Source organism: Phocoena phocoena, chromosome 1 (genome assembly GCF_963924675.1).
Source record: "Phocoena phocoena chromosome 1, mPhoPho1.1, whole genome shotgun sequence".
NCBI classification, from domain to species: Eukaryota; Metazoa; Chordata; class Mammalia; order Artiodactyla; family Phocoenidae; genus Phocoena; species Phocoena phocoena.
Window position 1 is genome coordinate 92,645,931 of NC_089219.1, and position 14,459 is coordinate 92,660,389.

Below are 14,459 nucleotides of genomic sequence, written 5' to 3' on the forward strand. Positions count from 1 at the left end.
AAAATATATGTATATTTTAAAGCATAAATATGTGCATACTCTTTGATCAGAAAAGTATACCTATAAGGTTTTACCATAAATATATTCAAACAAGGATCTTGGATATGTGTAAATGAATTTCATTGCAGCATTTTTATAAATAGGTAAAAAACTGGAAAACTAAATGTCCATGGTAGAGAACTGCTAAAATATATTGTGGCGACTTCAAACAAGAGAGTTTGGAATCAATGGTAATTCAGATATTTTCAAAAGAAAGATATTTAAGATAAAACATTTTATTTTTGCTTATATATATAGAATATGTGTGTGTTATATATACACACACACATTAAAAAAACCCTTACTCTGTGATAACTAATCTTACTAGTGAGTCATGACTAATGCTGTGAAAGTAAGTATACATTTTTTCCAAATAAAAAGCTTTTTAGAATAAACAATCAGTGAAATCACCCAAACCAAAAATCCACCGTTACGTAATAGCCTTTTGAATTAATGGAAGAGAATAAGCCTGTGGAATGAAGACAGTCCCTTTTCCTTAATCTATTCAATAGCTTGATATTAGGACTTTAGAAAATTCATTTACATTAAAGAAATAAACTTACACTACAAATCATACTTTTTTTTTTTTACAATTCAGTATATCTTAAAGAAGGAAAATATCTGAGTTCAAGGAAAGAGAAAGGCACAGGAACATCATGACGTAAATTAACTTGCTGCCATTATTTTCCATTTCTTAAAAAGTTTTAAATGTCATTTATTTTTATAATGGCTTAATCATTTCCAGCACATTCATTTAAGACAATAACATTTAAACTGTTTCTGTTAAATGGAAACCACTCTGGTAGCTGACACAAGTAGACGAGGGTCGTACTAAATGAAATTAGAGGAAAATCCTCTTTATTATAGGTTTTGGAAGATCAAAAGGGTTAAACTTCTTATTTTATAGATTTTTGATGCATGAAAGTTTGTGACAGTAAAAGAATAAAGGTAATGTGTTATCCTTACCCACCACAGAATACTATGATTTACAAAAGATGTAAATCCAATACTTTCATGCTAGTGGGGACTCTGTACTCTATTTTGCAATCTCAAAATTTTTTCACACAGAAAGTATTTTTTGATTAAAACAAAATCTTGTCATCTATCTGTAAATGAATATTTCCCTCATGTAATTTAGCTTGTAATAACATTTCCTAAAAGTAACCACTTGGAAAATATTAGAAGCATATATAGTTCTTCAACAGTCAAAAATATAATTGGACTTTCCTTGTCTTTCTCTTAAATCTGTATACACAAACACTGTCAGCTTACAATTTATGGTATTCAGGAAATACCTTAGAAATCACTAGTAGCCCAATCAAGTACAATTAATATATTTAAAACCTATTTATTTTTACGTTAAAATTATTACTGTTTGTACTTGGGCTTAATCTAATTTCAATATCCCATGTTTTTGAATAGTAATTGTGCTAAAAATTGATTCCAATAAGGGATCATTTTAAAATATTTATTCCATAATGTAGTGATTTAAAGTATTAATATATGTGTGAGAAATACGGAAATATAAGCTCCAATTATTCAAAATCCAAGATATCCACCTTCTCTAGTCTAATAAAATCAGTTAAATCTGTAGAAGTGAGTGTTGTGTTGTTTTCATTTTTCTGAAAATCTTTAAGATTCAGATTGTAGAGGCATTGAAGAAGTGTAAAAAAGTCGTAAGATTTGGAAATCTGCCTAAGGGGATTGGTATTCTGTAACGGTCATCTGGATTTGGGAAACAGAATTAAATAGATAAAAGCTTTGAAAGGTAAGGTTCTGATACCCTACTACTAGGTTTTATTAGTATAGTTTGATAGAAGTGGTGAGGGCAGATTTCAGCTCATGCAGTTTAGAGGAAAGAAGTCTGATAAATCGATCTCTTTCCCAACAGCTGAATGGAATAATTCAAAAAAACCCTGAAATATCAGTATACTACAGCCACAGTTCTTGGTTTAGGTAAAAAGATGGGCTACTGATTTGGAGGTATTACCAAGTTTTATTTTGTTTCTTTGTTTTCTAACTAATTGGTTTACATTGTTTTTTTAAATTTATTTTCAACTTACTATTATAATTAGAAATTAGGAATATCTAATTATATGCAAAGCCAAATACACACTGGAATATTACTACATTGGTATTTTTAAATGATAATATAATCAATATTTTAATCAGTATTTACATATTTTGAGTAATGTTCTTTTTACTACAGAAACCTTGGAAATACATAAATTTCTCTTATTCTTACTACAGCCAAGCAGAATTAGTAACTTTAAGTGGATTATTATAGAAAAATGGTTTATGGGGAGATTACACCTGGTTGCTTAAATAAATTGATAAATGATATTAGCTGGCACATTATCTTTCTTATAGATTGAACATAATTTACATTCAGAAATTTATAGGGAAAGGATGCATGCCTAATTATATAAATGTAAAAAAATAATTTAGTTGTACATTTTTCTTTTTTCAGTTATATATATATATATTTTCAGATACTTTTCTGTTATGGGTTATTAGATCCTTGTTGCGTATCTACTTTATGTTTGGTATTGGATTGGCCAAAAGGTTCGTTTGGATTTTTCTGTAAGATTGCTCCAATAGCACTTGGTTGTCTTTAACTTCATTCAAAACAGTTTTGTTAAATTGTGTGTGACAGCTGTCATATCAGTGGGCATTTATTTATTTATATATTTTAAAATTATTTATTTATTTTTGGCTGTGTTAGGTCTTTGTTGCTGCGCGGAATTTCTCTAGTTGCAGTGAGATGGAGCTACTCTTCATTGCAGTGCGTGGGCCTCTCATTGCGGTGGCTTCTCTTGTGGAGCATGGGCTCCAGGCTCACAGGCTTCAGTAGTTGTGACTCATGGGCTCCAGAGCGCAGGCTCAGTAGTTGTGGCACACGGGCCTAGTTGCTCTGTGGCATGTGGGATCTTCCCGGACCAGGGCTCGAACCCATGTCCCCTGCATTGGCAGGCGGATTCCTAACCACTGCATGCTGAAGGCTGAGGGAAACCCTCAGCGTGCATTTAAAAAAAGGCTTATCAAAACCGGTGAATTTTTGTGTAGCCATTTTAATACTGAAGATGGAAGAAAAAAAGCAACATTTTTGGCATATTGTGCTTTATTATTCCAAGAAAGGTAAAAACACAATCAAAACACAAAAAAAGATTTGTGCAGTGTATGGAGAAGGTGCTGTGACTGATGAATGTGTCAAAAGTGGTTGCGAAGTTTTGTGCTGTTGATTTCTCTCTGGATGATGCTCCACAGTTGTGTAGGCCAGTTGAAGTTGATAGCAATCAAATCGAGACGTTAATTGAGAACAATCAACATTATACCACGTGGGAGGTAGCCGACATACTCAAAATATCCACGTCAAGCATTGAAAATCATTTGCACCCTCTTGGTTAAGTTAATCGCTTTGATGTTTGGGTTCCATATAAATTAAGCCAAAAAACCTTGATCATATTTCCGCATGCGATTCTCTAATTAAATGTAACGAAAATATTCCATTTTAAAACAAATTGTGATGGGCAATGAAAAGTGGATACTGTACAATAATGTGGAACAGAAGGGATCCTGGGGCAAGTGAAATGAACCACTACCAACCACACCAAAGGCCAATCTTCATCCAAAGAAGGTGATGTTGTGTATATGATAGGATTGGAAGGGAGTCCTCTAGTATCAGCTCCTTCCTGAAAATGAAATGATTAATTCCAACAAGTACTGCTCCCAGTTAGACCAACTGAAAGTGGCACTTGATGAAAAGCATCCAGAAGTAATCAACAGAAAACACATAATTTTCCATCAGGATACCGGAAGACTGCATGTTTCTTTGATGACCAGGCAAAAACTGTTACATCATGTCTGGGAAGTTCTGATTCAACCACCGTATTCACCAGACATTGCACCTTCGGATTTCCATTTCTTTAGTTCTTTACAAAATTCTCTTAATAAAAAAAAAAATTCAATTCCCTGGAAGACTGTAATAGGCACATAGAACAGTTCTTTGTTCAAAAAGATAAAAAGTTTTGAGAAGATGGAATTATGAAGTTGTCTGGAAAATGGCAGAAGGTAATGGGAAAAAAAAGTGAATACGTTGTTCAATAAAGTTCTTGGCAAAAATGAAAAATGTGTCTTTTATTTTTACTTAAAAGCCAAAGGCACTTTTTGACCAACCCAATAGATGGTACCTGTTAATTCCATACTCATGATTTACCTCTCCGTTCCCTTTGGTAACCATAAGTTTGTTTTCTGTGTCTATGAGTCTGTTTCTGTTTTGTATATAGATTCATTTGTGTTACTTCTTAGATTTCACACATAAGTGATATCGTATAATACTTGTCATTGTCTGATTTAGTTCATTTTAGTATGATAATCTCTAGGTCCATCTATGTTGCTAGAAATGGCAATATTTCATTCTTTTTTTATGCCACAGTAATATTCCACTCTGTGTGTGTGTGTATATATATATACCACATCTTCTTAAACCAATCTTCTGTTGATGGGCACTCAGGTTGTTTCCATGTCTTGTATTATAAATAATACTGCTGTGAACATTGGAATACATGTATCTTTTGAATTAGAGTTTTCATATTTTCCAGATATATGCCCAGGAGTGGGATTGCTGGATCCTGTGGTATTTCTATTTTTAGTTTTTTAAGGAACCTCATATAGTTTTCCAAATTGGTTGCACCAATTTACATTCCCTCCAACAGTGTGGGAGGATTCTATTTTCTCCACATCCTCTCCAGCATTTATTATTTGTAGACATTTTGATGACAGCCATTCTGACTGGTGTGAGGTGATACCTCATTGTGGTTTTGATTTCATTTCTCTAATAGTTAGCAATGTTGGACATCTTTTCACATGTCTATTGACCATCTATATGTCTTCTTTGGGGAAGTGTCTGTTTAGGTCTTCTGCTCACTTTTTTGATTGGTTTGATTTTTTTTTTTCTTTTTTTGTTATAGGGTTGAATGAACTGTTTGTATCTTTTGGGTATTAACCCCTTGTCAGTCGCATTGTTTGCAAATGTTTTCTCCCAGTCTATAGGTTGTCTCTTTGCTTTGTTGATGGTTTACTTTGTTGTGCAAAAGCTTTTAAGTTTTATTAAGTCCCATATATTTATTTTTGCTTTTGTTTCTTTTTCCTTGGAAAACTGATCAAGAAAATATTGCTACGATTTATGTCTGAGAATGTTTTGCCTATGTTCTTTTCTAAGATTTTTATGGTGTCATGTCTTATATTTAGATCTTTAACCCATTTTGAGTTTATTTTTGTATATGGTCAGGAAGTGTTCTAATTTAATTGGTTTACATGTAGCTGTCCAACACCACTTATTGAAAAGACTGTCTTTTCTCCACTGTATATTCTTGCCTCCGTTGTCATAGATTAATTGAACATAGGTTCGTGAGTTTATTTCTGGGCTTTCTATTCCATTCCATTGATCTGTATATCTGTTTTTGTGCCAATACCATGCTGTTTTGATTACTGTAGCTTTGTAGTATTATCTGAAGTCTGGAAGGGTTATGCCTCCAGCTTTGTTCTTTTTCCTCAAGATTTCTTTGGCAATTCTGGTTCTTTTGTGGTTCCATATAAATTTGGGGTTTATTTGTTCTAGTTCTGTGAAAAGTATCATGGGTATTTTGATAGGGATCACATTAAATCTGTAGATTGCTTTGGGTAATTTGGCTGTTTTAGCAATATTAATTCTTCCAATTCAAGAGTGTGGTATTTTCTTACATTTATTTGAATCATATTTAATTTCCTTTATTAATGCTTTATAGGTTTCTGTGTAGAGATTTTTCACCTCCTTGGTTAAGATTATTCCAGGTATTTTTTTTTAAAGCAATTTTCAACAGGATTTTTTACTTTCTGTTTCTGATATTTTATTGTTAGCATAAAGAAATACAACAGATTTCTGTATGTTAATCTTGTAATCTGCTACCTTGCTGAATTTATTAGTTTCTAATAGTATTTGTGTGGTGACTTTAGGGTTCTCTATGTAGAGTATCATGTCATCTGTGAATAATGACAGTTTTACCTCTTCCCTTCCAACTTGGATACCTTTTGTTTCTTGTCTGATTGCTGTGGCTAGGACTTCCAATATTATGTTGAATAGAAATGATGAGAGTGGACATCCCCTTCTCTATTTTCTCATTCTAGAATCCCTATTATGTGTACTTTGGCATGCTTTATATTACCCCATAGATCTTGTATGTTGCTCTTATTTTTTTCATGTTTCTTTCTGTCTGCTCTTCTGATTGGGTGATTTCCATTATTCTGTCTTCCAGATCACCTATTCATTCTTCTGCATTATTTAGTCTGGTATTCATTGCTTCTGGATTGGTTTTTATCCTGGCAATTGAGTTGCATAATTTTGATTGGTTCCTCTTTATAGTTTCTAGTTCCTCACTACAGTGATATGCATTTCTATTGATAATCTTTCTTTATTCCTTTAGCATTTTTCTTATCTCCTTTTTGAACTCAGGGTCTAGAAGACCTGAGTGAGGTCTGATTTATTATTTGTTCTTTCAGGAGATTTTTCTTATTCTTTTAATTGGGAGAATTAAAAATCTCTGCTTTTTCACTTTACTTAACTTTCTCTGTCTCTATTAGTTTAGGAGAAACAGTTATCTACTGTGGTCTTGAAGTGCTGTTTTTATGTGGAAACATCCTGTGTAGACTGCATGAGTTCAATATTTTTGGTACAAGGGCTCTTTTTGGTATGGATTCCCTTCATGTCTTTCCTCAGAGTGTGCTGGATGTTATGCACTTTATAGGGTGTTGGATTGGTGTTGTGACCAGATCCTACGCTGGATGTTGGGTGGGGCCCCCTCTTTGCTCCCTAGCTGTCACAGCCCTGTTGGGGGTTGGGTCTGCTCCACAGTTGTTGGAGTAGAAACCCTGAGGGTCAGGTTCCATAAGGCTGTATTGCCCTTGAGTACATGCTCTGACCCAAAGGAGGTGTGCACTGAGGCAGGTGAGTCCCATGTGTCCACATTGAACCTATGTGCCTCCCATGTAGGGGTCCACAGTTCTGCCCAGAAGCAGCTCAGGGTTGTGTCCCCTTTTCCGCTGTGTTCATCCCAGACCTAGTGCTAGGCTGTGGTGTGGAGTGGGCTGGAACTGCAGGCTGGTTAGTGTGGCTGCAGGAACTGTGGTAGTTGTGTGCAGCCTGGGACCTGGGTTGCCTCTTTGGCAGGCCTCTCCCAGGACCTGTCTATACTAGATCTGGCTTCAAGCTGCAGTGTGAGGTGGGCAGAACTGAAGTGCTTGGAGAATTGAACCACTGTGTACCTCTCCCAAGGGGCTGTCCGCCCAAGACGTGGCATTTTTCTGTTGCCACCCAGTGTGCATGCAGACAAAGCCTGCCACTGCTGGACCCACCCCTGCCATGTGTGAGTTGACAATGGGCTCTGAGGTTCAACACCCCAGGCCCTCAGGGCTGTCTCCAAGTAGGTAGACCAAGTCCTCTCCCAGGGCCCATCTGCCTGAGATTCAGCACCTAGCCACCGTTTGTACTAGCAGTCTCGCCTAGCACACATTTCAGGCTGAGAAGTGCAACAAGGTAACAGCTGTCAGCTCAGGTCTCTCTCCTCCCTGATTGCTGGTAAGCCAGCACATGTGTACTCTTCCTGAGCAGAGCCAGGCCCCTCCAGTGCTCCTTCTGTCCCAGTGGATTTCCCAGCAGGCAAGGGGGCTGCCCCCCAGTGCAAGGACCTGCTGATGTACACCTTTCCTCCTTCACAAATCCCTTCTAGTGGTGCCAGTCCCGTCCTGATGCTTTTTTTTTTTAAAGTCCTACTTAATTATGTGGAGATGTTTCTTGCAGCTTTAGTTGTTTTAGAGAGCTTCTGCCCATTTCCATGTGGTTTTCTGTGAGAACTGTACCACGTGTAGATGTATTTTTTTTGATATGTTTGTGAGGGGAGATAAGGTCCATGTTCTCCTACTGTGCCATCTTGATTCTCTCCAGAGTTGTATATTTTTCTGTTCTTTCTGCTGATTATATGAAAAGGTTTGGAGAAGACAAATTTTGTTTATTAACACACAATAATAAAAATGTATACCCAGAACTTATTTACAATAGTGGGTACAGGAAAGATAGATTTTAAAAATCCATGTTTTCTTATATTTCATAGCCTCTTTTGAGTTAGTTTAGAGCCAGCTTCATTCTGATTCATGGACTGTGACAGAAGTGTCATGGGTCCCTTGTGAGAAAAGTCATTAAGACCAACATCCCTCCTCAGTATCTCTTCCCCTTCAGTAGTGACCAAGAATTTCATGTGTTGAGATGATTGTGGAACAAGATAGAAACTGCCTAGATATTAGAATCACTGCACTGAGGATTGGTGCTTTGGAGGGTGTCCCAGCCAACATCAGATTTTGTGTGAGAGAGAAATATAAGGAGACACACCATTGCTGTGTTTTGATATATAACATTTCAAGGTCTACTGTCATTGATTAATACAAAGAGCACAGAGATTAATTACACTGGTTAAGAAGGGCACAGAATATAAGCACTGGAAGGTGTTGGTAAAAATGAGGGCAAGAGGACCATCTCATGACAAGATGAGCCTGAGTGGAGTGGTAAGCTAGGCTTAAACAGGTAAGAGGGAAGGAGATAATAATGAGTAGGAAAAAAGCCACATGGAAGGAATTATAGATAAATTTTAGAACTATGGTATAGTCTACAAAATCTTTTCCCTTACTCTATTGTTATATGGTGTACAGAACATCTTGATTCTTAGGAGTAATTAAGGAGTGTGGGAAACTGAACTTTACCAGTTATTTTTGTCAATTATACTGGCTCTCATTTATTTCATTTGCCTGAGTCTCCTTCCTCTAAAATAACTACTGTATCAGCCAGGATATCATCAGGGAATGGAAGTACAGACTAATTAGGATATATAAGGAAGGTGTAAAAAGGAGTCATTCACAAAGTTTTGCACAACATAAAGGTGAACATCAAAAATAAGTCTAAACCAACGCAAGCATTAGAGTTGCTGTTATAATCCATAAGACAATGAAAGACAAAGAAAAGGTGCACGTTACTGGGACTGAGAAGGAGAGAATCTTATAGATAAGTTACTTTGGGGCAATGGCTTTCATTTATGAGGCACAATCAGCATAAATCTACCTCAGAGGGAGAGTTAGGGAAACAAATACCCTGATCTCACTTCTCTTTCCAAACATATGGAGGATTCCTTTTGACAAAGTTGGACTTAAATAGGCTAAAGGATCCTATTGATGCAATCTATATAGGTTGACTTCCTGGAGCAGATAGCAGGGTGGAAAGAGATTGAGTAGAATGGAAAGTCAAAGAGAAGATATTTGTCTTTGTTCACACACCTGGATGAAAAGTTCATGTTCCAGACACAGGTGATGTGCAAATCAGGTTAACCACCTTATAATTAAAGTGATGTCAGTTCTTTCATATTTCCATGTGAAAACTAAAATACTATTCACTACTGTCCTTGTTTCTGTGGCTGGGCAATGAGGTGTAAAATGGTATAGATGCCTTCCTCTACTATCCATTCCAGGTTATGTATTAGCAGAGAGAATGAGAATGTATTAGCAGACTTACTGTATTAGTTCTTTATTGCTGCTGTAACAAATTATCACAAACACAAGTGATTTAAAACAACACCAGTTTTTCTCTTAGAGTATTTGAATTCAGAAGTCTCAGAGTGTCTACAGGGAAGACATTATGGGGGAGGGGCGTCAGGGGAGAATCTGTTTCCTTGTCTTATCAGCTTTTAGAGGCCACCTTTACCTCTTGGCTCATGGCCTCTCCTATATAGCACTGTAACTTCTTTCATTTGTGCTCATATCTCCTGATACTGAGTCTGATCCTTTTGCTTCTCTCTTATAAGAACTCTTAGGATTACTTTGGATCCACTCTCAAAGTTGGTTAACCACCCATCTCAAGATCCTTAACTTAATCACATCTGTAAGGTCCCTTTTACCATGTAAGGTAACATATTCATATGTTCTGATGATTAGCATGTGAATATCTGTTGAAGGCTATTATTCAGCCTGTGACACTCAGGAAGAGAAATTTGAGAGAATGGAAGAATATCAGTATTCAAAACTGTGTTGAAGTACATGTGATATTTTCATTCTATTCTTAATAATTTTAACTACTCTTCATATTCTCCATATTCTTGTCTCTCTGCAAATTTTGCACAATTTTCACATTTACTTTCTAGTTCATTAATCTCTGTCTAACTTTTTCTAATCTACAATGTAGGACATACTTTTTATTTATAAGCAATTCTACCTTTTTCATTTACAAAATTTCCTGTTGGTACTTTTATATAATACTTATAGGCATTTGTGAGTTCCCCAAATTTCCATTAAACGTTTTATTTGTAGTCAGTTATACTCAGTACAAATCATTTCAATATTTAATGCACGTGATAACATAAATCTTTATATATTGTTTTGCTGAATCTCATACCTGGTTCACCATTCTTTGTTTGCTATTAATAGATATATACATATGTATATGTATTTTATATATATGAAAGTTAGTATATGAAAGTTTGTATATGTGTGTATATATATAAAATGAAAATCACAAGTATATAAATCCTACTTGTTCAGACCAATGAAGTGTTACAAAGTGAACACACTTCTCTAACTATACCAGGTCAAGAAGTGGAAAATTTCAGCTCCCAGAAATAGCTTCCATGCACAGCTTCTATCACAAAGATTGCACAATCTTGTCTAACTCTGTATATTATCTTGTTTCAAGATAATGGGTTTTTTTCTTTAATTTTTTTTACTCACCATTTTGTTAGTATTTTGGAGTTTGACCATTTGGGTTAAAATTTATTCTCCTGTACTTCTTAAATTTTGGGGCTTTAAGAAGTTGGGCAAGTTAATTAACATTTTTGTACATCGTTTTCTATACCTGCAAAGTGAAAATATGAAGAGTAGATACCTGTTGATCTGATCTTAGAATTAATTAAGAAAACCTATGCAAACTTGCAAGTAAAGTTTCTGGTATATAAAAGCCCGAATAATTGTCAATAATTATTAATGTTATCATTTCCTCATAATAACTCTGGATGAAACTATTATCATGCCTTTTTATTTATATATAAAAATACTGTAGGCTTTTGATTAGTTAATTTGCCTAATATCAGAGGGCAGTTTATTCCGGACCCAAAAATCTGATAATGACTACAAATTCCATGCATTTTCCACCAGGCTATGATCCTGCTGTTGCTTACGTTAGAGAAAGGGACAATGAGAATTTTGTGAACTTCAGCAAATATATGTCTCTGTTTGAAATTTTTAGCATAACTTTGTAGATGTGACCATGTGAGATCACAGTCAAAAACATCTCAAAACCTTAGAGTATACTAGTTAATTGTCTTCAGCATAGTAGATTAGGTAGCCAGTTTTCCTTTGCTTATCATTATATTGATAGATGAAAGATAGATGATAGATAGAGATATAAATATATATTTATTCAAGTGAAGTTTCATTAATATATAAAATTTTATATGTTCTTTTATTTACCAATTTATCAATTACTTATTTACCAATAATTTCTAATTAAAAATCAAAGAGTCTGTTCATGTCTGGTTTCTTAGAACTATGTAGAATTTTAAACAACATTTTACATAATTCTGTTTTATCTATGAATATAGAAATACATGCAGTAACAATTCCTTTTTATATTCATGATGTTTTATACTATTTAAAGATAGCTGTGCTTAGTATAATAAATAACAAGATGATAATATAGCGACTAAGTCAGAATAAGACTAATGTACCACACATCCTCCCTTTTTGGTCCTCTTCTCTCAATTCTCGTTCCACTGGTGATCTCTTATTTTCCTTAGGCTTTATCCATCACTTCTATAGAGACAGCTATGAAAGCAGTAAATTCAAACTTGATATTTCATATTCTTGGGTATATTTCTACTTTTCTAAACCTTCTCCTGGAATTTTATCAAGAAGCTCGAGCACTGATACACTTATCAACTCCTACACAGAAATGGTTTCTACTCTTTATTCACAACACCAACATTTTTTTATCCAGAGACCCTGAGTCAGGTAATAATACTGACATTGAGCACCTGAAAAGTGTCACATATTATCTCATATTCTTTACATGTAAAATGCACATATAGATAGGGTTCCTTATTATCCCTATCTTACATGCGAGTAACGAGGAGGCTATGCAACTTCTATGTGGTTTCTCAGCTGTAATTTATACATCCAGGATCTAAATTCAGGCAATTCCGTTCCAGATGTCACTATGAAGTATTACCTTAGTATGAAATCCAGGGTCATTTGTTAGTCCTCCAATATCTTTTTATTTATTTGTTTGTTTGTTTGGTTGGTTGCACCAGGTTTTAGTTGCGGCAGGCAGGCTCCTTAGTTGCAACTCGCCAGCTGCTTAGTTGTGGCATGTGAACTCTTAGTTGTGGCACGAATATGGGATCTAGTTCCCTGACCAGGGATAAAACCTGGCCCCCCTGCATTGGGAGCCCAGAGTCTTAACCACTACACCACCAGGGGAATCCCACTCCTCCAATATCTTAGTGATTAAGAAAAAGAGTTGGTAGTGAAGACCCATTTCTTCTCCCCTTATGTAAGAAATTGGAGGAGTAACAAATGACCCTGGATTTCATACTAAGGTAACATTGCATAGTGACATCTGGAACAGAATTGCCTGAATTTAGATCCTAGATGCACAATTTACAGCTGAACAACCTGATGCAAATTCCATAGTCTCCCATTTCTCATATGTAAAATGGAGACAATAAGCAATCCTATTTAAAAGTGGTTTGACATGTAGGATAATATCTGACACATTTTAGCTACTCAATAAATATACATGTATTTTCCATCCATTCCCACTTATTCATTCTTGCAGCTGTTATTTTCTGTTATTAATTATAATCTGTTAATATATTGTGCACTCTGTTAATTAGTTTTTCTGCCTTGCATTTCCCTGTTTATTTTGGGGCCAACTTCCCAAGCACTTCCACAGACACAGAAAATTTAGATTAATTTGAATAGTAAATCCCTCTGATTGATTTTCTTCCCTGATGAAACTATATATTTATATGACTGACAGCTTACCAATCAGAGTTATATGTTTTTAACTTGAAAATTAATATCTTCATCAGCTTTCCCAAATTTACTTCACCGTGTCCTCCTTTCAGGTAGAGCAAAACAAAAGAAAGCAAAAACAAATACAAATTATACCTCTGTCCTTAGCTACCATTATTTTTTGTTGCGGATTAGAACATTGGTTTAAAAAGGATTAACAATAATAATAAACATTATAAATAAAACAAATAGCAAAGTAATCATAAAAGGAGAGAGTAACTTCCAAACATGAAAGACTTGATTATAACCTAACAGAATATGTTAAGAAAACCAACAACAAATGTAACACAAACAAATGTGAATTAGTCAATCATATAATCAGAGAACAAGGAGAGTAACCAAAGGAAGTGATAGAATTCTCCAAACATTATTCTATGTAGAATGAGCTTTGACCAAAAGATGGAAATTATGGTTCCACAGGCAAGGCATTCCTCAATGTGGTAATGTATATAAAAATGTTGAACATAATAAATATGGACATTACAATACTTAATAAAAAGTGGATATGTTAGACTGGCTTAGACTGATACCATTAAATATTTGAACAAAGTAATTGTGGTTTTCTAATTGTACACATTCACTGTGGGTTCTTGGTGTGGGTTCATGATGAAACATTTCACAGATTTTCTAAAGGTGGACAATCAACTGATAATGCAGAACAAACCAATTTGTATCTTGTTATAGTTATATATTTAGTTGTAAATTGATAATTTAGCATTACAATTTTATATAGTAGCCTAAGAAAATTTAATAATATCAAATGTGCCTTAGATATAAACTTAAGTAGTGATGGTATTTCAGGAATGGGGGCAAGTATTTCCTGAGCCTACAGGCATGAGGATCCGATTTTTTTGCAGCGTAAATGCAATAAAATTATGAATGGCATTATATCTTTTAAGATTCTTACTTGGAAGCAAAATTAACCAATTCTTGCTAGTTTGAGTAGAAAAGTGATTTATTCCAAAGATATTGAATAGGTTGTGGTATCTTCAGAACTTTCCCAAAGCCAGGGAAATAATGCCTCAATTCACATGGTAAAAGGAAGGTAATACTTTTACTTTGGATGTGCACATAGATAAGCTGGCATCACAGACTCCTTCAAAACTGGCCCACTGGACAATGCTAGAATAGCTACCACTACTTGCCTCTGGACAGTAGATGCAAATCCGCCACTGCCTCCAACTTTGACTTTTATTTCTGTCCATGAAGAATTAAATGCTATAAGAATTGCCTTTCTGCCATAAACATCCAGGAAAACAGACAATATATATGAAATAATA